The sequence below is a fragment of the Callorhinus ursinus genome, unplaced genomic scaffold, assembly GCF_003265705.2.
Source record: "Callorhinus ursinus isolate GAN/ISIS: 27379988/994484 unplaced genomic scaffold, GSC_fseal_2.0 scaffold35, whole genome shotgun sequence".
Taxonomy (NCBI): domain Eukaryota; kingdom Metazoa; phylum Chordata; class Mammalia; order Carnivora; family Otariidae; genus Callorhinus; species Callorhinus ursinus.
The window spans coordinates 11,506,473-11,531,687 of record NW_027397097.1 but is presented as its reverse complement, the minus strand read 5'-3'; the positions used below and the strand labels follow the sequence as shown (position 1 = coordinate 11,531,687).

At 36.2% G+C, this 25,215-nt stretch overlaps 1 long non-coding RNA gene and 1 pseudogene across 2 annotated transcripts in view; one reads left to right on the top strand and one right to left on the bottom strand.

The window, feature by feature from the left end:
* The window catches only part of LOC112806225 (uncharacterized), a 198,357-nt gene extending 177,417 nt beyond the window's left edge, over nt 1–20,940 (top strand). For both annotated transcript variants that reach the window (XR_012374522.1, XR_003203830.2), the window contains exon 3: nt 20,877–20,940. This is a non-coding gene — a long non-coding RNA (uncharacterized lncRNA). The remainder of the gene's footprint in view (nt 1–20,876) is intronic.
* On the bottom strand, nt 20,112–21,028 carry LOC112806223 (NADH dehydrogenase [ubiquinone] flavoprotein 2, mitochondrial pseudogene; annotated as a pseudogene).
* Nucleotides 21,029–25,215: the final 4,187 nt, after the last annotated feature.

The following is a 25,215-nucleotide window of genomic DNA, read 5'->3' as shown; positions in this document are numbered from 1 at the left end:
TCAGACATAAAATTAAAGTTGTGGAAGAAGAGGCGAAGAGTGAGGCAGAAAAACACTTGAAGAAATGATCATTTAAAAAATTACTGTTTGGTAAGAAAAACATACAAAATCAAGAAGCTTAGGAAAATATAAGCAAGATAAACTAAAATGAATCCCACCTAGGTACATCACAGTCAAGCTGCTAAAAGCCAACAATAAAGAGAAATTATTGAAAGTCAGAGAGAAATATTGTGTTACATACAGGAAACAGTGATTGAAATGGTACTGATTTCCCTCAGAAGCAATGGGAGCCAGAAGAAAAAGGATGGCATTTTTAAGTGTTAAAAATTATGAGAATTTTAAACAATTCTGTATTAGGTAAAAATATCTTTCATATATGAGAATGACAATAAATTGTTTTCAGATAAAAATAATTAAGAGGCTGTTGCTAGCAGATTTTCAGTGCCATAAAAGCTAAAGAAAGTTTCAGGATGAAGGTTAATGATACCATATGGAATCTTGTCTTTATTAGAAGTAACAAAGAACTATGTAGGTAAATAAAAATAATATATTTTTTCTTAATTATTTAAAAGCATATCTTGTTTAAAGCAAAAATTGTGAGTTTATAAGTTATATAGATATCATATATGTGTATATACATATATATGCATATATATGTGTGTGTAATGTATTCACAGCAGCACATAAGGTGGAGTAAATGTAACTAAAGTTATTACCTTCTGTGTGAAGTGGAATTACATTAAGTAGATTCTAACTAGTTAGTGATGCATGTAGCTAGAAAGCCAACAGCGAAACTGAAATGAAAAACTGAAAATACTGTATTAACATAAAAGAAACCCAGAAATGAGGATTACATGAAACAGAACAAAAAGAAAACAAATAAATCATATCAATAATTATATTAAATGTAAACAAACTAAATTGGGTTGCCTGTGGCCAAATCTGGTATATTTTTATATGGTCCATGGCTTAAGAATGGATTTTAAAAATTTAAATGGTCAAAAATATCAAAAGAATAATATTTTTTAGCAAAACAAAATTATACAAAATTTAAAAATTAAAATTTCTTTGTTTATAACTAAAGTTGTATTGGAACACAGCTATACCCATTGTCTAGGACCACTTTCATGTTAAAATAGCAGAATTGAGTAATTATGACAGAGAAATTATATGGCATATAGAACATAAAATATTTAGTATCTACCTGTTTGCAGAAAAAGTTTGCTGATTCCTGTACCAAATAGTCAAATTAAAGAGGAGAGATTAACAGAGTGGATTAAAAGGAAAAACCCAACCATGTGCTGTCAGCAAAAGATACACATTTAATAAAAAGAAGTAGGTTGATTAAAAGGATGGAAAAAGAAATATTATACAAAAAGTAACTATAGGTAAGTTGGAGTAGCTGTAATCAAGTCAAACACAATAGACTTCAAGATAAAGAGTACTTTAATAATAATAGTAACATAATAACATAATAACAATAACATAATAGTAATAATAATATTTTTAGTGGAGATGCTGGGAAGATAAGGAGTACTTTTTAAAATTTTTTTATTGTTATGTTAATCACCATACATTACATCATTAGTTTTTGATGTAGTGTTCCATGATTCATTGTTTGTGCATAACACCCAGTGCTCCATGCAGAATGTGCCCTCTTTAATACCCATCACCAGGCTAACCCATCCCCCCACCCCCCTCCCCTCAAGAACCCTCAGTTTGTTTTTCAGAGTCCATTGTCTCTCATGGTTCATCTGATAAGGAGTACTTTTAAAAAGTGATATTCCATAACAAGAAATAGTGCAGAGGACAATAGGGGAAGGGAGGGAAAACTATTTGGGAAGAAATAAGAGAGGGAGACAAACCATATGAGATTCTTGATGCTGGGAAACAAACTGAGGGTTGCGGAAAGGAAGATGGGTGGGGGGATGGAGTAATTCGGTGATGGGCAATAAGGAGGGCAGACAATGTGATGAGCACTGGGTGTTATACGTAACTAATGAATCATTGAACATTATATCAAAAACCAGTGATGTACTATACATTGGTTAATTGAATTTAGATTAAATAAACAAACAAACAAACAAACAAATAAATAAAAGTGATGTTCCATAATAATAAGTGGAATATTCAATCAAAATGTCCTATCATAATAAATATATATGCACCTAATAGTTTTTAAATACCTGAAGAAAAAATTTACAGAATTAAAAGGGAGAAATAGATAAATCTACACCAACAGTCATTCTTTAAGTAATTGACAGAGCATACGTAATTGACAGAGCAACTATCTAATATACATTGATGATACAGAAAATCTAACCCCATCAAAATCTTGACCTAATTGTCATTTATAGATTATTACATTTAAAGAAAGCAGAACATATGTTCTTTTCAAGTTCACATAAAACCTTCACAAAAATAGACCATATAAAGGACCACAAAATGCATTTAATAAATACATTTAATAAATGTAAAATTATTGAGAGCATATAAATGTTTCCTGAACACAAATGAATTAAGGTAGAAATCAATAACAATTTGATACATTGAAACAGTGATACATAAAACATCTAAATGCTTAAGATAAACAACATACTCATAAATAACATGGACTAAATTTAAAAATCACAAGGGAAATTAAAAGATACTTTGATGCAAATGTTAAAGGAAATGTAAAAAATTATGAATCCTGGTCTAATTTGTGCAAAGAGGAGAATATATAGCTTTAAATGTTTATATAAGAAGTGCTTAATCACCACTGCTTTCAACATAGTACTAGAAGCCCTAGCCACAGCAATCAGACAACAAAAAGAAATAAAGGCATCCAAATCAGCAAAGAAGAAGTCAAACTCTCACTCTTTGCAGATGATATGATACTTTATGTGGAAAACCCAAAAGACTCCACCCGAAAACTGCAGGAACTCATACAGGAATTCAGTAAAGTGGCAGGATATAAAATCAATGCACAGAAATCAGTGGCATTCCTATACACCAACAACAAGACAGAAGAGAGAGAAATTAAGGAGTTGATCCCATTTACAATTGCACCCCAAACCATAAGATATGGATTGGAAGAACAAATATTGTGAAGATGTCAATGCTACCTAGAGCAATCTACACATTCAATGCAATCCCCATCCAAATACCATCCACTTTTTTCAAAGAAATGGAACAAATAATCCTAAAATTTCTATGGAACCAGAAAAGCCTCCAAATAGCCAGAGGAATGTTGAAAAAGAAACGCAAAGCTTGTGGCATCACAATTCTGGACTTCCAACTCTATTACAAAGCTGTCGTCATCAAGACAGTATGGTACTGGCACAAAAACAGACACATAGATCAATGGAACAGAAAAGAGAGCCCAGAAATGGACCCTCAACTCTATGGTCAACTAATCTTCGACAAAGCAGGAAAGAATGTCTGATGGAAAAAAGACAAGTCTCTTCAACAAATGGTGTTGGGAAAATTGGACAGCCAAATGCAGAAGAATGAAACGACCATTTCCTTACACCACACACAAATATAGACTCAAAATGGATGAAAGACGTAAATGTGAGACAGGAATCCATCAAAATCTTAGAGGAGAACACAGGCAGCAACCTCTTGGACCTCAGCTGCATCAACTTCTTCCTAGAAACATCGCCAAAGGCAAGGGAAGCAAGGGCAAAAATGAACTATTGGGACTTTATTAAGATAAAAAGCTTTTGCACAGCAAAGGAAACAGTCAACAAAACCAAAAGACAACTGACAGAATGGGAGACGATATTTGCAAATGACATATCAGATAAAGGGCTAGTATCCAAAATCTATAAAGAACTTAAACTCAACACCCAAAGAACAAATAATTCAGTCAAGAAATGGGCAGGAGACATGAACAGACATTTTTCCAAAGAAGACATCCAGATGGCCAACAGACACATGAAAAAGTGCTCAACATCACTTGGCATCAGGGAAATATAAATCAAAACCTCAATGAGATATCACCTCACACCAGTCAGAACGGCTAAAATTAACAAGTTGGAAATAACAGATGTTGGTGAGGATGTGGAGAAAGCGGAACCCTCCTACACTGTTGGTGGGAACGCAAGCTGGTGCAGCCATTCTGGAAAACAGTATGGAGGTTCCTCAAAAAGTTGAAAATAGAGCTACCATATGACCCAGGAATTGCACTACTGGGTATTTACCCTGAAGATACAAATGTAGGGATCCAAAGCGGTACATGCACCCCGATGTTTATAGCAGCAATGTCCATAATAGCCAAACCGTGGTAAGAGCCAAGATGTCCATCCACAGATGAATGGATAAAGAAGATGTGGTATATATATATACACACACACACACACACACACACACACACACACACACACACACAATGGAATATTATGCAGCCATCAAAAGGAATGAGATCTTGCCATTTGCAATGACGTGGATGGAACTGGAGGGTGTTATGCTGAGCAAAATAAGTCAATCAGAGAAAGACATGTATCATATGACCTCACTGATATGAGGAATTCTTAATCTCAGGAAACAAACTGAGGGTTGTTGGAGCAGTGGGGGGTGGGAGGGATGGGGTGACTGGGTGATAGACATTGGGGAGGATATGTGCTATAGTGAGTACTGTGAATTGTGTTAAGACTGATGAATCACAGACCTATATCTCTGAAACAAATAATACATTATATGTTAAAAAAAAGAAGAAGAAGAAGATAGTAGGAAGGGAAAAATAAAGGGGAGGGAAATCAGAGGGGAAGATGTATTATTCTCTAACACCATAACACAAAGATAAACAAAATGGATGAAAGATCTCAATGTGAGATAGGAATCCATCAAAATCCTAGAGGAGAACATAGGCAGTAACCTCACTGACATCGGCCACAGCAACTTCTTTCAAGATACATCTCCAAAGGCTAGTGAAACAAAAGCAAAAATGAACTTTTAGGCATTATTTTTTTTTAGACTTTATTTATTTATTTGACAGAGAGAGACACAGCGAGAGAGGAAACACAAGCAGGGGAGTGGGAGAGGGAGAAGCAGGCTTCCCGCTCAACAGGGAGCCCAATGCGGGTCTCCATCCCAGGACCCTGGGATCATGACCTGAGCTGAAGGCAGATGCTTAATGACTGAGCCACACAGGTGCCCCTCTAGGTGTTAAACAAGAGAAAGAAAAAAAGAAAATCTTAGCTCCAAAATATTTTTATAAGAATATCCATAGCAAATTTATTAATAATAACCCCAGACTGGAAACGTGGCTGTCAAAAGGAAAATTAAAAAAATATTGTAGTTTTTTCACATCATGCAATAGTATGTAGAAATTAAAAAAGTAAAAAAAAAACCAACACAACACAACAAAATCTCATAGGTATGAGGCTGTAGAAATCATATCATACACAGAAGAGAACATACCATATGCTTTCATTTACATAGAACAAGGAGTAAGATATGGTGGAAAATAAATTTAAAAAGTTGTGTCTGCAGTAATAATGAAAGCTTTTCCTTGCTTCATCACTTGTATTTGTATGAAATTGATAAAAAGAAGGCTGTAGAAGGTAAGACACTGGCAGTGTGCTGAAGCCATAGTAAGCTGGAACTTGTCTTACTTGATGCCTGCATGGTATTTCTGTTTATATTAGTGTTTTTGGTTAATATCACAAAAATATTAATTCTCACTTGTTTCAACTACAGGTTGTTGGAATGACTTTGCTAACCTAGAGCCACGTGGCTTCTAGGAATGGTCAGATACTGAGAATTAGAATCAACAGAGAAACCTGAATGTGCAAATGTACTCATTAAATTTGATTACTTTCACTAAGTCACACTGCCTCCTAGGTAGGATGGACATCTTTGATTATATCTTCCTCATTGTTGATGTTATGTTCTGATAAATTAAGTGAATTAAATTATGTTTTGAGTGGATTAAGGACTCTTTCACTTGGTAGAGTATTAGCGTATAAAAGGGGACTAGGTGTGGAAGAAAACAACTATTACTTGTGAGTCCTACTATGTGCCAGATTCTCAGGTGTGTTCTTTTTTTTTTAAAGATTTTATTTATTTATTTGACAGAGAGAGACACAGCGAGAGAGGGAACACAAGCAGAGGGAGTGGGAGAGGGAGAAGCAGGCTTGCCTGCAGAGCAGGGAACCCGATGCGGGGCTCGATCCCAGGACTCTGGGATCATGACCTGAGCCGAAGGCAGACGCTTAATGACTGAGCCACCAGGCGGCCCCTCAGGTGTGTTCTTAAATTACTGTGTCCCATATAATTCCCACAACCACCTTGTGAAATGGAAAATTTCATATATACTTTAATTTAGACAAAAGAGCCTTTGAACTTTTTATAATAACCTCAAGAATGTTTTATTCAAACTTCTACCCATATCTAAAATCTTGTCCCTCCTTCTCACCACTGCACTTACTCCATAGTTTATAAACTATTTATAAACTGTGATGTTTCTTTTTCTTTTCCTTAACACGATACCATAGCACAGGTGTAGTGCTTAGCTGACCATACTTGCAAATAGGCTTAATCTCATAAATTGGTTGAGTGGGCATGAAGTACAAGACACAGATAGAGGATGTTATTTTCCTTGATTACTCTTCTCTGGTTTAAGAACATATTTTTACTTTGATTAATTGTGATTACCTCCCTTCTCTCTTTTTCTTTCTCTCATTTGACTCCAGCCTTTTTATTGAGTAATTTTTTTTTGAGTGTCTGCTCTATGAGAGGCATTTTTCTAGGCCCTGGGACTTTAGTGATGAAGAAAAGACAAGACTCATGCTCTCCTGTAGCTTGCATTCTATTGAAGGGAGGCAGAAAATAAGTAAATAAACAAATGAACAAGATTTTTAACTTCTGGTAAGCTTTAGGAAAGAAATTGTAGATGGCAACAAAAAAAAAGTTGGGAATGGGGGCATCTTCCTTAGAGTGGGTGAATAGACCTTTTTGAGGAGGTGGAACTTGAATTGAGACCTGCCTAGTAAGTGTGACTGGCGGTCAGAGATCTGGAGGAAAACATTTCAGACTCTGGGAACAGAACATACAAAAGTCTTGTGGTAGAAGTTAATGTGTTGAGGAATCCTTTGCAGGCCAATGTGGCTAGAGCTCATTGAAAGGGGGAAAATTGGTAAAAGGTGAGTTTGGGAATATAAGAAACATACGGATCATTGCTTGGAAGCATTGGAGTGTTTTAACTGTGTGGGTAACATCATCTGATTCACTGTTGAAAAACATGAGTAGGGAGAACAGGAGATTATTGAAATAGTCCAAGTAGAAGATAATGATGGCTCTAGCTAATGTAGCAATCCAAAATAGGAAGAGTCTAACACACTTTAGGAAGCCAGTGCCTTATCCATTAGGCTACTGGAGCTGATCAGTTTAACACATTGAAAGGTAATACTTACAAGCCCTTGATGATGTTTGGAACAAAGAGGAGTATATCTTCTAAATCATGGACCAGAATCACTTAATAAGGTTTTATTTAGTGACTGAAGGACCAGTCTGCACTTGATGGTTTCAGCTTTTATTTGTATTGTAGGGGTGAAAGTGACATAATCTCTGCCCTAAAGTGGATTGCTGGATTTTACCTCAGACTTACTGAATTTCATGCATGAGCCTGGGAACTGAAGTTCAACTGATATGAGAACCACTGGTGTGCTAAATATGCACCTCTTTTCTCAATGTAGAAGTGGGGAGGAAAAATAAAAATGGGAGCACCTGTCCAGATTGTCCTCTTAAGAGTGAAATAAACCTTGAAGAGAGAGTAATTAGACTGAAGACTGAGCACTTAGATCAAGACTGAATACTTACAGAGGCAGTACTTAGATTGAAGACTAGGTACTAAGTGAAATGAAAAGAGCTCTATGCAAAGTAATTTGAGGAAAAGTTATCCATGTGGAGAGGCAGATATTGGGGGAGAGCAACTATGTTACACTTGAAAAGAGAACAGCCTGTGTCATGTTTACAGAGCAAGAAGAACCAAAGAAAGAGAAGAGAGGGAATGTTAAGAATTGAAGAAATTGTAGGCTGAATTTCTGAGTGGGTTGTGTGGTTCAAGAAATAATATAGTAATTGAGAATATACATGCTGCTATTATTATTGGTGACCAAAATTTGCTAAGCACAAAGATACAATGGTTTAACTAATGTTTTAACTAGTCATATCAAATTGGATGGCTTCTTGGTATTTTCCTAACTTGGACAAGGTTGTTTGTAAGGCATAATAGAATACTGATCCAAGAAAGGAAAGTTCAAGGTCTGGAGAAATGGTTATCTCTCAGTACCTTGTGCAGTTCCAAGAAAATCAGAGAAGTTGGGCTATATTCTGCTTATGTTGTATTTCAGTGAGAGTTCTGAAGGGGTATTATAATACTTGAGAGAGAGCATAAATAATTTATTTGTTGGATTATCCATTGGATTGCTGTAGGAGACTGGTTAGAGCTGGGACAGTGACAGAGCCCTAATAAAAACAAACAAACAACACAACAAAATTGAGAGGGGAAGTTTTTGTTTTGGATAATGATAATATATCTTGTATCAGATTAATCTGCCTGCACCCAGTAATTATAATCTCAGGAGTAATATCTATTCTAAAAAAATACTATTCATAGGCATTGTAGGACAACTTAAAGCAGGCTGTTAAGGCTGTTATGATTATTATATTCATGTGGAAATGAAAAAGAAAAGAAAAGGAAAGAAAAAGAAACAACTTTTCCCAAACAAAAACTAAAATAGCTAAAATGAAAGACAACAAAGCTAAAGAACTTACATTATTTAACTTCAAGACATGGCATAAAGCTACAGTAAACAAGACAGCATCATACTGATAAAAAAATAGGTACTTATATTAATGAAATAGATTTGAGTTTAGAGAGCATATTCATGCATAAGTTGTTCAATTGATTTTTGACAAATAAACCAAAGCAATTGAACAAGGGAAAGAAAACTCTTTTCAAACAAATGGTGCAGGAACAATTGGATATCTATATGAGGCAAAAATGATCTTCATTCTCTCCCTCCTACCATACACAAATTGAAGTCTAAAAGAAAGACATAGAAGTTATATGCCATTTACACCTCAATAAAGCAGGGGAAGGCAGGGAAAAGAAGACACAGGGGAGATGTCGGCAAAGTGGTGAAATAGGAGTTTTCAGCCCTCATCTACCCCCAGATGATTTTTGAAAATCACTCACAGATGGGAGTACCTTTGTGGGAGCCCAGAAGTTCAGAGGAGAGATTATGGCACTCTGTTGGAACAAAAATTTTGAGAATAGACACATTGAAGGAGGTAACAAGAACAATTTCACTTTATCTGCACCCCTCCCTCCATAAGTCTCCATAGTATTATGCCAGAAGAGAATTCTTAGTCTGAAATTTCTCCCACAGTGGAAGTGAGAGCTTGGTGAGCCTCCTGCTTCCTCAACTGTGTGCGAATTAGCCTAGGAGGTCCCCTTCCATCTCACCCACCCAAATCACTGAGGGGACTGGCATATCTGAATAATCTCAAATAGCTAGGATCAAGGAAAATGCACAGGGTTCAGAGTAACCAAGTCATTGAATGCAAATAAGGAATGAATTTTCTACTAAACACCTTCTGGACTCAACAGAGAGTCTTATCCATTCTCCTGCAGATTCCCCCAGCTAGCTTACACATGTCCCCAGCATACTACTTACTCCTTCTCCTAGGAATCAGTATGAACCTGTATGAACCTCCTTAGATGGCCAAACCTCTGCAGATCATGCACAAGCACACACACACACACACACACACACACAGCCAGCTTGACTTTGATGGACTGTGAAAAGGCACATTATCCTGAACACTTTGGCGTACTGCTCTAGGGGAAATAAACAGTAGACTCTTAGTTTCTGGCCTGGCTTTGTTAGATTGAGAGAAGGCATAAAAACTTAATACTTCCCCAACAAGAGGCAATGGGAGGAATAGAGCATGTGTGTCCATAGAAAAAGTCTGTGCAACCCCCAGAATTCCTAGATGGCTTGAGTAGTGAGGGTCTTTCTCTCTTGGAGCTAGTCTCTTGGAAGAGATAACTCCTTCAAATGCAAAGAGAGCAATACAAGCTTCAAGGAACATGAAAAATCAGGGACGCATGCCCCCACACAATAATTTCCCAGTAACTGAACAGAAAGAGCCTGGGATCTATGAATTACTTGATAAAAATCCAAGATAAAAAAATTTTTTAGTTGCTCAGTAAACTACAAGAGAATACAGATAGAATCTTAAAACCAGGGAGACACTACATGAACAAAACAAGAAGTGTACAACAAAGATATAGAAATCATAAAAGAGGGGCGCCTGGGTGGCTCAGGAGTTAAGCATCTGCCTTTGGCTCAGGTCATGATCCCAGGGTCCTGGGATTGAGCCCCACATCAGGCTCCCTGCTCAGCGGAAAGCCTGCTTCTCCCTCTCCCACACCCCCTGCTTGTGTTCCCTCTCTCGCTGTCTCTCTCTCTGTCAAAATAAATAAATAAAATCTTGAAAAAAAGAAATCATAAAAGAGAACCAAACAAAAATCATAAAATCATAAAAGAAAATCATAACACGGTGATGGGTATTGAGGAGGGTGTGTGCTGTGATGAGCAGTAGGTGTTCTACTTAACTAATGAATCATTGAACACTGCATCAAGGACTAATTATGTACTATACAGTGACTAACTGAAAATAATAAAAAAAATCATAAAAGAGAATTGGAGATGAAGAATATAATGAAAGAAAGGAAAAAAATGCAACCCAGCACTTCAACAACAGACTTGATCAGGTAGAAGAAAGAATCTATGAACTCAAAGATACGTCATTTGGAAGTATCCAGTCAGAGGAGAGAAAAGAAAAAAAATGAAAAAGAGTGAAGAAAGCCTATGTGATTTATAGGAAACCAAGGGAAATAACATATACATTATGGGAGTTCCCAGAAGAAGAGACAGAAAGAGGCAAAAAGTTTATTTAAAGAAATAATGGCTGGGTAGACTTGTAGGGAGATAGCAGAGTAGGAGGATCCTAAGCTCACCTGTCTCACAGATACAACTAGAGAACACCCACATCAGTGTAAATAAAACAGAAAATGACCCATAGACTAGCAGAACAGATTTTACATAGCTAAATGTAGATAAGAGTCCACACTGAAGAGGGTAAGAAAGGCAGAGATGGCTAAGAGCTAAATGAACCTGTGGGATTTCCTTGGAAGAGTGGGATGTGGCAGGCATAGAGAGGTGAGAGAAACAGACCCTCATACAAAGCACCAGAGGCACAGGGAACCCACACAGGGAAGGCAAATTCTCATAACATTTGGATTAGAAAACTAGAGGAGTCTGATCTCATGAGTTCTTAAAATCAGTGGCATTTAACACCTGGATCTTTAAAAATCAGCAGACTTGGCTATGGGAGAAGGAAACTGAGTCCCCACGCTTCAGGAGATAGCACAACAAACAGCCCCACTGAGATACAGCATAGAAGCAGCAGTTTGAAAAATGCCTGAGGTATAGGAAGGGAGATTTGTTTACTGATCTGGGAGTGTGTGTTGGAGGGGAAGGACTTACTGGAAGACTTCAAGAATAAAAGAGCTGGCGGCACCATATCCACCACCCTACCAGTCTAGATAAATAGACACCTGCAGGAACCAGTGCCAGTGTAAATAGTCTCCACCTAGCTTTCTAACAGCATGCCTCAACCTCAAGCACTTCTGCAGAATTGGCCCCTCCAGCCCTTATGTAGGAGTTTTCTAACGTGGCTTGAGGTCCATTCCCATAACAGACTTGTGCAAACATTGCTAACACCTTGTGCATTTTTTGAAGACTTTGCCCCTCCAATATGCCCTCGGCTGGAGCTCATCCAAAGAGGTGCCATAAACCAGGCAGTGTGCAGGAGCCCCGACAGGGGCCATCACCACTCCACAGTGAATCTTGCAATGGTGGGGGGTGGGGAAGATAATCACACATGCCAGTCTAACTGTGGCCCAAACAGTGGGCTGGGGACTGACATCAGGTCTGACTGCAGGCCCCACCCACCAATGAAAGCTTCCCAGGGGAAAACAGGGAAAGTACTTTGCTCTTCAGTACTACTGCATCTGTGGCAAATGCGTGGTAACTTCCAAAAACTGAATTAGGAAGAAATGGAAAATTTGAACAAACTGATTACCAACAATGAAACTGAATCAGTAATAAAAAAAACTCCCAACAGACAAAACTCCAGGACCAGCTGACTTCACAGGTGAATTCTACCAAACATTTCAGAAGAGTTAATACCATTCTTCTCAAACTATTCCAAAAAACAGAAGAGGAAAGAAATCTTCCACATTCATCCTATGAGGCCAGCATTACTCTATACCAAAACCAGATAAAGACACCACAAAAAAGAGAACCACAGGCCAATATCTCTGATGAACATAGATACAAAAATCCTCAACAAAATACTAGCAAACTGAGTTCAACAATACATTAAAAATAATTATTCACCACAACAAAGTGGGATTTATTCCAAGGAGGCAAGGGTGGCTCAGTATTCACAAATCAATGATACATCACATCAACAAGAGAAAGGATAAAAACCATATGATGATTTCAACAGATGCAGAAAAAAACATTTGACAAAGTACAATATCCAGTCAAGACAAAACTCCACAAAGTAGATTTAGAGGGAACACACCTCAACATAATAAAGACCATAAATGAAAAACCCACAGCTAACTACCATTGTCAATGGTGAAAAACTGACAGCTTTCCCCATAAGATTAAGAACAAGGCAAGGACACCCACTCTCACCACTTTTATTTAAGATAGTATTGTAAGTCCTAGCCACTACAATCAGACAACAAAAAGAAATAAAAAGCATCCAAATAGAAGTAAAAATTTCACTATTTGGAGACAACCTGTACTACATATACTGTACTACATATAGGAAATGTGAGGGTGCCTGGGTGGCTCAGTTGGTTAAGTGTCTGCCTTCTGCTTGGGTCATGATCCCAGGGTCCTGGGATTGAGCACCACATCGGGCTCCCTGCTCAGGAGGGAGTCTGCTTCTCCCTCTTCCTCTGCCCCTCCCCCTGCTCATGCTCTCTCTCTCTCTCAAATAAATAAAATCTTAAGAAAAAAAAGAAAATGTGGAAGACTCCACCAAAGAACTACTAGAATTGATAGATGAGTTCAATAAGTTTGCAGGATACAAAATCAATGTATAGAAATCCATTGCATTTCTATACACTAACAATGAAGTAGCAGAAAGAGAAATTAAGAAAACTGTCCCATTTACAATTGTACCAAAAATAGTAAGATACCTTTAGTGTAAATGGAATCAACTTAATCAAGGAAGAGAAAGACCTGTACTCTGAAAACTCTAAAACATTGAAGATGACAGAAATCAATGGAAAGATATTCAATGCTCATAGACTGGAAAAATAAATACTGTTAAAAGGTCTATACTACCCAAAGCAATTACAGATTCAATGCAATCCCTGTCAAAATACCAAATATCAGATTTTCACAGAATTTAGAACAAATAATCCTAACATGTGTATGGGACCACAAAAGATCTCAAATAGCCAAAGCAATCTTTAAAAAGAACAAAACTGTAGGTATCACAATCCCATATTTCAAGTTATACTATAAAACTGTAGTAATCAAAACATAAGGTACTGGCACAAAAATAGACACGTAGATCAATGGAACAGAATAGAGAACCAGGAAAAAAAAACCCCACAATTATATAGTCAATTAATCTACAAAGGAGGGAGGAATGTGCAATGGGAAGAAGATAGTCTCTTCAACAAATGGTGTTGGGAAACTGAACAGTTGCATGAAAAAGAATGAATCTGGACTACTTTTTTATACCATACAAAAAATAAACTCAAAATGGCTTAAGAACCTGGTGATGGGTATTAAAGAGGGCACGTACTGCATTGAGCCCTGGGTGTTATACGCAAACAATGAATCATGGAACACTACATCAAAAACTGATGATGTAATGTATGGTGATTAACATAACATAATAAAGAAATTTAAAAAAAGAAACAAAAGAACACTCTTAAGTAACATGAAAACAAAGGAAAGTATAGAACTCACTGGTAACAGAATATGTCAATATTCTGAGTACAATAATACTGTAATGGTGGAGTATAAATCACTTTTAACTCTAGTATGTAAGTTTAAGGCAGAAGTATTACAAATAACTATAGTTACTATAATTTTTGGTGGACACAAAATATAAAAAGATGTAAATTTTGACATAACAACATAAAATGTAGGGGTAATAGTGTACTTTTTGAATGAAAGAATAGTGTACTTTTTAAATTTTAAATTCATTTAATTAGCATATAATGTATTATTTGTTTCAGGTATTATTTGTACAGGTCTGTGATTCATCAGTCTTATATAATACCCAGTGCTCATTACAACACATACCCTCCCCAATGTCCATCACCCAGTTACCCCATCCCTCCACCCGTTTCTCCTCCAGCAACCCTCAGATTGTTTCCTAAGATTAAGAGTCTCTTTTGGTTTGTCTCCCTCTCTGGTTTTGTCTTGTTTCATTTTTCCCTCTCTTCTCCTATGACCCTCTGCCTTGTTTCTTAAACTCCACATATCAGTGAGATCATATGATAATAGTCTTTCTCTGATTGACTTATTTTGCTTAGTATAATACCCTCTAGTTCCATCCATGTCATTGCAAATGGCAAGATTTCATTTTTTGATGGCTGCATAATATTCCATTGTATATATATCCACACCTTCTTTATCCATTCATCTGTTGATGGACCTCTGGACATCTGGACTCTTTCCATAGTTTGGCTATTGTGGACATTGATCCCCCTTGGATCACTGAATTTGTATCTTTGGGGTAAATACCTAGTAATGCAATTGCTGGGTCATAGGATAGCTCTATTTTCAACCTTTTGAGGAACCTTCATAATGTTTTCCAGAGTGGCTGCACCAGGTTGCATTCCCACCAACACTGCAGAAGGGTTCCCCTTTCTCCACATCCTTGCCAACATCTGTCATTTCCTGACTTTTTAATTTTAGCCATTCTGATCGGTGTGAGGTGGTATCACATCGTGGTTTTAGTTTGTATTTTCCTGATGACAAGTGATGTGGAGCATTTTTTCATGTGTCTGTTGGCCATTTGTATGTCTTCTTTGGACAAATATCTGTTCATGTCTTCTGCCCATTTGTTGATTGGATTATTTGTTCTGTGGGTGTTGAGTTTGATAAGTTCTTTATAGATTTTGGACACTAGCCCTTTATCTGATATGTCATTTGCAAATATCTTCTCCCATTTGGTCAGTTGTCTTTTGATTTTGTTGACTGTTTCCTTTGCTGTGCAAAAGCTTTTTATCTTGATGAAGTCCCAGTAGTTCATTTTTGCCTTTGTTTCCCTTTCCTTTGGAGACATGTCTAGCAAGAAGTTGCACGGCCAAGGTTAAAGATGTTGCTGCCTGTGTTCTCTTCTAGGATTTTGATGGATTCTCACATTTAGGTCTTTCATCCATTTTGAGTATATTTTTGTGTATGGTGTAAGGAAATGGTTCAGTTTCATTCTTCTACGTGTGGCTGTCTAATTTTCCCAAAACCATTTGTTGAAGGGACTGTCTTTTTTCTATTGGATATTCTTTCCTGCTTTGTCGAAGATTAGTTGACTATAGAGTTGAGGGTCCATTTCTGGGTTCTCTGTGTACTTTTTGAAGAGTTTTTGTATGCAACTGAAGTTAAGTAATTATCAGTTTAAAATAGACTGTTATAAGACATAATTTTATGTAAGCCTCATGGTAACCACCAAGAACAAATCTCTAATAGCTTCAAAAGTTAAAGACAAAGGACTCAAAACGTACAAGTGGGGAAAAAAATCCAATCACAAAGAAGATAAAAGAAGAAAGGAACTTCAGAACATTTAGGGGAAAAATGTAAATGGCAAAATGTATCTTTCCTTATCAATAATTACTTTAAATTTAAATGGATTAAATTATCCAAAGATAATGAGTGGCTGAGTGGGTTAAAAAAGAAAACCCAAGTATATGCTGCCTACATGAGGCTCATTTTAGCTTTAAAAACACTAGCACTGGAAGTGAAGGGATGGGAAAAAATATTCCATGCAAATGGTAACCAAAAGAGAACAGGGGTGTGTATATTTATATCAGAGAAAATAGACTTTAAGTCAAAAACCCTCCCAAGAGATAAGAAGGTTATTATATAATCAAACTGGGGTCAATTTATCAAAAGGCTCTAACAATTGTAAATACATGTAACCAACATCATAGTACCTTGATGTATAAAACACTTATTGACAGAACTGAAGGGAGAGATAGACAGCAGTACTTTAATACCCCACTTACCATAATGGATAGGTCATCCAGACAGAAAATCAATAAGGAAACAGTGGATTTGGATAACACTATGGATGAAATGGACATAACAGATACACACAAACATTTCATTTAACAGCAGCAGAGTACACATTCTTCTTAAGCACTCATGGAACACCCTTAAGGATAGATCATATATTTACCACAAAGAAGTCTTAACAAATTTAAGAAAAATGAAATCATACCATCTTTTTTGACCACAAAGATTTGAAACTAGAATCCAGTAACAGAAAGAAAATTGGAAAGTTCACAGATATGTGAAAATTAAATAATACACTTCTGAATAACCAGTGGTTTCAAGGAAAAATAAAAATGTAAATAAAAAGAAATATTTTGAGACAAATGAAAATGGAAATACAACAAACCAATCTTAAGGATACAGCAAAAGCAGTTCTATGAGGGAAATATGTAGTGATATATGTCTAGAAATAAAAAAAGAAAGATCTCAAGTAAACAACCTAACTTTATACTTTAAGTAACTAGAAAAAGAACCAAATATACTCAAAATTAGTAGAAGAAAATGGTGGGATGGAAGCTGGTGCAGCCACTCTGGAAAACAGTATGGAGGTTCCTCAAAAAGTTAAAAATAGAGCTACCCTACGACCCAGCAATTGCACTCCTGGGTATTTACCCCAAAGATACAAATGTAGGGATCCGAAGGGGTACATGCACCCCGATGTTTATAGCAGCAATGTCCACAATAGCCAAAATATGGAAAGAGCCAAGATGTCCATCGACAGATGAATGGATAAAGAAGATGTGGTATATACGTATATATATGTATCACATATACATATATATACACAATGGAATATTATGCAGCCATCAAAAGGAATGAAAGCTTGCCATTTGCAATGATGTGGATGGAACTGGAGGGTATTATGCTGAGTGAAATAAGTCAATCAGAGAAAGACATATCATATGACCTCAGTGATATGAGGAATTCTTAATCTCAGGAAACAAACTGAGGGTTGCTAGAGTGGTGGGGGGCGGGAGGGATGGGGTGGCTGGGTGATAGACATTGGGGAGGATATGTGCTATGGTGAGCACAGTGAATTGTGCAAGACTGTTGAATCACAGATCTGTACCTCTGAAGCAAATAATACATTATATGTTAAAAAAAAAAAGAAGAAGATAGCAGGAGGGGAAGAATGAAGGGGGGGAAATCAGAGGGGAGATGAACCATGATAGACCATGGACTCTGAGAAACAAACTGAGGGTTCTAGAGGAGAGGCGGGTGGGAGGATGGGTTAGTCTGGTGAATGGTATTAAAGAGGGCACATACTGAATGGAGCACTGGGTGTTATAAGCAAACAATGAATCATGGAACACTACATCAAGAACTAATGTTGTAATGTATGGTGATTAACAAAAAAATAAAATAAAAAAAAGAAATAAACGAAACAAAGACAAGGAAAACAATAGTAAAGATTAACAAAACTAAGAACTAGTGTTCGGAGAAGAAAAACAAAATTGACATCCTTTTAGCTAGATGTACTAAGAAAAAATAGAGAAATAACCAAGTAAATAAAATTATAAATGAAAGAGGACATATTACAACCAATATCACAGAAATAAAAAGGATTATAAATGACTACTATAAGCAATTATATGTCAATCTAGGATAGGATATATATCTAGTATATATATATCTATGTATATATATACATATATTTAATGAAATATTCTTCAGCCATAAAAAAGAAGGAAATCCTGCCACTGTGATGGCATGAATGAACTTGGAAGACATCCTAAGTATAATAATCCAATGACAGAAAGACAAATACTTCATTATCTTACTTAATTTGTGCAATCTAAAAAAGTTGAACTCCTAGAAGTCAAGAGTTGAATGGTGAGTACAAAAAACTTTGAGTGGGAGAAATGGGGAAATAGTGATCAAAGGGTACAAAGTTTCAGTTGTGCAGAATGAATAAGTTCTGGAGACCTAATATATAGAACAATGACTATAATAATACCATATGGTATACTTAAAATTTGCTAAGACAGTAGACCATAATTATTCTCACTGAAGGATAAACAAAAACCAGTAACTACATGAGATGATAGATATATGACTTAGCTGGAATGAGGGAGTCATTTCACAATATATATGTATATCAAAATGTAACATTGTTCATTGTAAATATATGCAATTTTTATATCTCAATTACAACTTAATAAAGCTCAGGAAGAATGAAAGTGCAAATCCAAAAATGTCAGGCTTTTTTTGGGGGGGAAGAAGGAAAATAACTGTAAACTGGAGATAGTAAAGATTTTTTAAAAATTAAAGGAATGCCAATCACCATAAAAGAAGAAATTTAGGAGGTCTTATGTTCAGAATATGTAAGGAATTCGTAACTTGGTAACAAAAAGATGAATAGTCCAATTAAAAAATGAGCATATAACTTGAACAACCACCTTATAAATTACAACAGAAGTTCTATTAGTTACCAATAATCCTCTAAAAATTCTCATCATTCGTCATTAGGGTAATGCAAATTAAAGTCACAATGTGATGTTACTTCACTTACTTGAATGGTTGAAATTAAAAACAAAGAATCCAAAACATAATACCTGTCAATGCTAAATGTAGTTGAGGCTATGGGGCAATTGGAACTTTCAAAAATTCCTCATGGGACTGTAAAATGGTACAACCATTTTGGAAAAGTCTGGTTTTTTTTAAATTATTATTATTTTTTTTATTTTTAGGAAGCCAAACATAGAATGCTCCCAAGATTTCCAGAGTCAGGTATATATGCCCTATGAAATGCGGTTAGGATCTATGAATAAAATGGATACTCACTCCTTTGATTAGGTTACTTTATATATGACTCTGATTAAGGAGACAAGAGTGAGATCCGTCTCTTGGCTTTAATGATTTTAGCTGCAATGTTGTGAGCTGATGACATGACTAAGACCTGTCGGCATCCTACAAAAGTTAAAAGTAACCTCTGGTCAACAGCCAGCAAGAAAATGGGAACTTTAGTCTTAAAACTGCAAGGAATTGAATTCTGCCAATAACCTGGATGAGCTTAAAAGGACTCTCAAGCTTCAGATGTGAATACAGTTTCAGCTAACATCTTGATTCAGTCTTGCTGACCTAAGCAGAAACTTCAGTTGTGCTGTGCAGACCTCAGAGCTAGAGAAATAGTAAGATAGTAACTGTGTATCATTTTAAACTTCAGTATTTGTGGGAATGTGTTAACCAGCCATAGAAAACTAATGCATACTTGAGTTTTCATCTTTATCATCTTTCTCTCTGACAATGTGATATTCAAATAGTAAAACCTTGTTTGGTGTATCTGTAAAGAAGGAGTGAAGTGGCCCATCATGTTGTGATTAATCCCTATCTTCACAGAGTCAAAATACTAGATTTACAATCCTTGTTCCAAAGGACTGTATATCTTATACACATATCTAATTTGATTCACATCCCAAGCAAGACTTTGTAATTAATTTTTCTGGGTTCTCACCTCCACCAAAAATATGTTGTTCTGAATTATGTTTTACTTGCCCCTACTAACTCATATTCTTCTCCAACACTGAAGCTCATTTATTTATTACTAGCACAGGGATCTAATTCCTCAGATCTTTTTCTTCTATTTCTCTCTTCTTAATGGTGCTTTAAAAAAAATGTAGGGCAAATTTAGAAACATTTCAAAGATTAGATTCATTAAAATGACTGAGCATTTTATTCATGAAAATTGGAATAGGGGCATATTGATTTTAGGTGAGGATCCAAAATATCTTTTTTTTTATGTAGATAGGAGATTCATTTTTATTTCTCCAGTGACAATATTCACAGTTGAATATAAATTAAAGTCCCGCTTGGACACCAAAGCCAGGTCCTTTGGGTGGTTCAGTCAAAGAGGTAAGACCTCCAGCTGGCTCACAAGAGAAGCGTCCACTCCTTGGCCCAGGTTTTGGAAATTTGCCAGCTTTGAGCTCATCAATAATTTCTTCGATATCCTTAGGTGTCAGATCCTCATAGTAGTTGTCATTTATTTGAACCATTGGTGCATTTACCCAGGCCCCTAAACATTCCACCTCTATAAGAGTGAAAAGTTTATCAGGCGTAGTCTCCCCAACCTTTATTCCAAGCTTTTTCTGAATGGCCTCCAGTATGCTGTCAGAGTGTCGAAGCATGCAAAGTGTAGTAGTGCAGACCTGAATGTGATACTTTCCAACTGGCTTTGGATTATATATTGTATAAAAAGTTGCTACTTCATATACTCTCATTGGAGGTACTTGTAAAACTTCTGCAACCTTGTTCATAGCAGAGATGGGCAGCCATCCATTCTGTCTTTGGGCTAAATCCAGGACTGGAAGCACAGCTGCTGCTTTATGTCCTTCTGGATAGTTTTTTACAATTGCCTCTATCCTCTTATAGTTTTCTGGTGTGAAATCAAATGGAGTATCTGGGTTATTCTCAGGAGTATCTCTGTGCACAAATAAGGCTCCTCCAGCTCCATTTTGCACAGCTGTCTTATGTAAATTCCTTGTATGTCTCCCCTTTCAGTTCTATCAGTTATTTGCACTATGAAAGGCCACATCCAGCCAGAGGAACTTCATAAAGGATAAGGAAGCCACTGGGCGGTGAGACCAGCCGCCTTGGCCGGGAGCGCCGCGGAGAAGAGGAGGATCCAAAATACCTTACTCAAATATACAGATTAAATTAATATGCTTTTAAATTACTCCTCTGAGTTATTCAGCTTCCACTTCTCTATCCAGGGCTCAGTGGATAAGTGAATACCAATTTCCGACAGGAACAAAAGGTCATCAATGAAAACCTTTTAGAAAAGTGCAATTTTCTAAAATTGCACTTCCCTACTTTCAATCAAGACTTTTGCTCAGGCTCATCATTAAACAATACTTCCTGTTAAGCTATATTTCAGACAGATTAATGTGATTCTGTTCATTTGCCATCTAATTTGGATCCGGGTTTTGGCTGGATTTTTGAGGTGTTACATGAGTCAGTCAATGGTTTAGTTGGAAAGGGTATTGGAATAGAAGCCAGGGATCTGGACTCTTGCTTTGACTATCTCATTTTTCTACACATTTTTTTTCTTTTGATTGGATTAATTACAATTGTAATTTATTGTTTGTATTTATTTAATATCTAACAAAACAGTTTCATGAGGTCATGGATGTGACTCTTGTTTACTAGTGTGTTTCTAACAGATAGTATATTGCTATTAATAGAATGGACATAATCTAATTGTTGAAAATAAATATCTCTTGACTTAAAGCATTTCAGGTACCAAATTGGTGTTCTTTTATTATTTAATATATTTCTAACAACACCCTATAGGATAAAGAATAAATATGCCATTCAAAGATTTAATAGAATTATTACTTGATCATGTTGTTTGTAAATAAAATTCAAAACCAGGTCTGTGGTGCCAGCTTGCCAAGTCAAAGCTGGGAATGTGGGCATTAACTTTGTTAGAGAATCTAGCAGTAGGTCTAAGTGACATTCTTTCCTCTTTTCTACAAGGTCAGATGAGAATATAGAAAGCAGAATTTTATGATGGTCCCACAAGGTTTCTGGTAGTTCATGTGCACACACTTTCCCCCGGTAATTCAACTAAACACTAATGTAGATAATTCTGTGAAGGAATTTTGCAGAAATTATTACCTCTAAATAAGTTTACTTTAAAATAGGGAGATTATTCGAGTGGGCCTGTCTTAATCTGAGGAACTCTAAAATCAGAGTCTACTCTTTCTGCATGCAGAAATGGAAGTCCAAGAGATGTGCACCAGCTGGACTAGAAGAAACCAAACATTTCTGTTGCAAACAGCATATGGGGGCCTTATGACAGAATACTGCAGGAAGCCTCTAGGAGCCGAGTGAACCAACCAGCTGTTAGAATGTAAACAGTGACCTAGTCCTATAGCTTCAAGGAAATCAGTTCTGCCAACAATCAGTGAGCCTCAAGAGACAACCCTATGCCCATATGAGAATTTTAGTACTGGCCAATTCCTTGATTTCAGCCTAATGAGACCATGAACAAAGTCCTAGTTTTATGTCTGGATTTCTTATACACAGAAATGTGAAATAATAAATGGGTATTTTTATAAGCCAGTACATCTGTGGTAATTTGTCATGCAATAATAGAAAAGCAATAAGTTGGGAATGCTTTCAACTTACTGAGAATTGTCCTGGGAGTTTTTTTTTTAAGATTTTATTTATTTGACAGAGAGAGACACAGCAACAGAGGGAACACCAACAGGGGGAGTGGGAGAGGGAGAAGCAGGCTCCCCGCTGAGCAGAGAGCCCGATGCGGGGATCGATCCCAGGACCCTGAGATCCTGACCTGAGCTGAAGGCAGATGAGCCTTAACGACTGAGCCACCCAGGCGCCCCTGTCCTGGGAGTTGTAAGCACTGATTTGTTTTCATGTCATGTTAGAAGAATGGAAAATGAATGGTGCCAATGACAAATGATCCAAATTTACATCTTTATATAGAACCATCTTAGATAGTGTTAAACAAATATTAGGTGCTTGATAGTTTTGTGAAATAAATGAGAGAATGTTAAGGATGAAACCACTTTGAATTATATTCTAAAATAACAGGAATAATAATCATCTTTATATTTTATTAAAAATGAGAATATGCCATTTTCATCACATCATATGCACTATTAACATGACTTAACACTATCAGCTTGATTTATAAAGATGTTAACCTTGATCATTTGATTAATGTATAACTTATTAGGTTTCTCTACTATAAAGTTACTGGATTTTTCCCTGCTTTTCATATTGTACTTTTCTGGAAGGAAGTCACTATGAGCAACTTACACTTAAAGAGGTGGAAAATTATGCTCCACCTACTTGAGGGAAAGTTCATCATAAATTATTTATCTCTTTGGTTTTATATCTAAAAAACTCATAACCTTAGTATAATCATAAGAACACCCACCTTTACAATCAATTGAAGGGCATTCTATTAAATACCTGATCAGTGCTCTTCAAGGCTATCAAGGGCATCAAAAAAAAAAAAAAAGTTCAAAAAAATGATCACAGCCTAGAGGAACCTAAGGAACCATGAAAACTAAATTTAATGTGGTATCATGGATCACTAGAGCAGAAAAGAGACATTAGGTAAAAACTAAAGAAATCTGAATAAGGCATGGATTTTAGTTAATAAAAATATATCAATATTGTTTTGTTACTTATAACAAATATTCTATATTAATACAAGTTATTAATAAAGGAAATTGGGTATAACATAAATGGGAGTCTGTATACTATCTTTGCATTTTCTGTTGATATAAAACTATTCTAAAACAAAAGCTGATTATACTCAGGAGAATGAGAAGAAAAGCCACAGTCCAGGAGAAAATACTTGCAAAAGACACATGTGATAAAGTATTGTTACACAAAATTTAGAAAGAACTCATAAAAGTCAATAATAATAATAATAACCACCCACTTGAAAAATGGTCCAAAGGTGTCTTAATAGATAACCTCACCAAAGAATATATGCAAGATGGCAAAAAGCATTTGAAAAGATACCACATCATATGTCATCAGGGAAATGCAAATTAAAACAGCAATGAGATACCACCATATATATTTATTAGAATGGCCAAAATTCAAAACACTGACAACAACAAATATTGGTGAGGATATTGACCATCAAAAACTCTCATTAATTGATGGTAGAAATACAAAATGGTACAGCCACTTTGGAATAGAGTTTGGCAGTTTCACACAAAATTAAACATACTCTTACCATACTGTCCAGCAATTATACTACTTGGTATTTGTCCACATTAATTGACAACTTATGTCCACACAAAAACTTGCACACACAATTGCCAAAACTTGGAAGCAACCAAAATATTCTTTAGTAGGTGAATGGATAAAAAACCAAAAACCAAAACAAAATTGTGGTAATCCAGACAATGGAATACTATTCAGCACTAAAAAGAAATGAGCTATTGAGTAATGAGAAGACATGCTGTGAACTTCAATGCATATTACTAAGTGAAGCCAATCTGAAAAGGCTACATACTATATGAAACCAACTATATGACATTCTGGAAAAGGCAAAACTATGGAGAGAGTAAAAAAATCAGTGATAGCCCAAGCCTAGATGGAAGGGAGGGATGAATAGGTAGAACACAGAGGATTTTTAGGGCAGTAGAACTGTTCTGTATGGTACTACAGTGGTGGATGGATGTCATTAAATAGTTCTCAAAACCCATAGAATGTACAACATCAAGAGTGAACCATAATGTAAACTATGGACTTTGAATGATAATGACATGTCAGTATAGAACTGATTGGAAAAAAAATACCACTTTTCCAGTGCAGGATATTGATAGTGTAGTTGGTTGTGCATGTGTGTAGACAGGAATTATATGGGAACTTTCTATATTTTCCAGTCAAGTTTTGCTGTGACCCTAAAACTACATTCCAAAATAAAGTCTATGAAAAACAGAACAAAAGTGTATTAAACTAAAATTATCAAGAGAAAACAAGGAGTATGGTTTAAGCCTGTAAAAGAGTGAGAGAGTATTGGGTTTCTGACTGTGAATTCTAATAATGCCCATTACAGAGGTAGGGGAGGGAAGGGAGAGATCAAGGGGAGAGGTGAGGAGATGAGTGTAGGGAGGGGAGGGAAGGTAAGGAGAAGGGAGGACATAGTAGAAAAATGAGGGGAGATTGGGAAGTGGAAAGAGTAGGGCTAACACTGGGAAAATTATGTCATCTCTCTTAGCTTCAGATTCCCCTTCTGTAAAATTAGAATAAAGCCATATTCCATAGAGTTGTTGAAAGTTGTGAGAATTATAGCAATGCATCTAGCCCAGTGCTTAATCCATGAAAATGGATTAATACATGATAT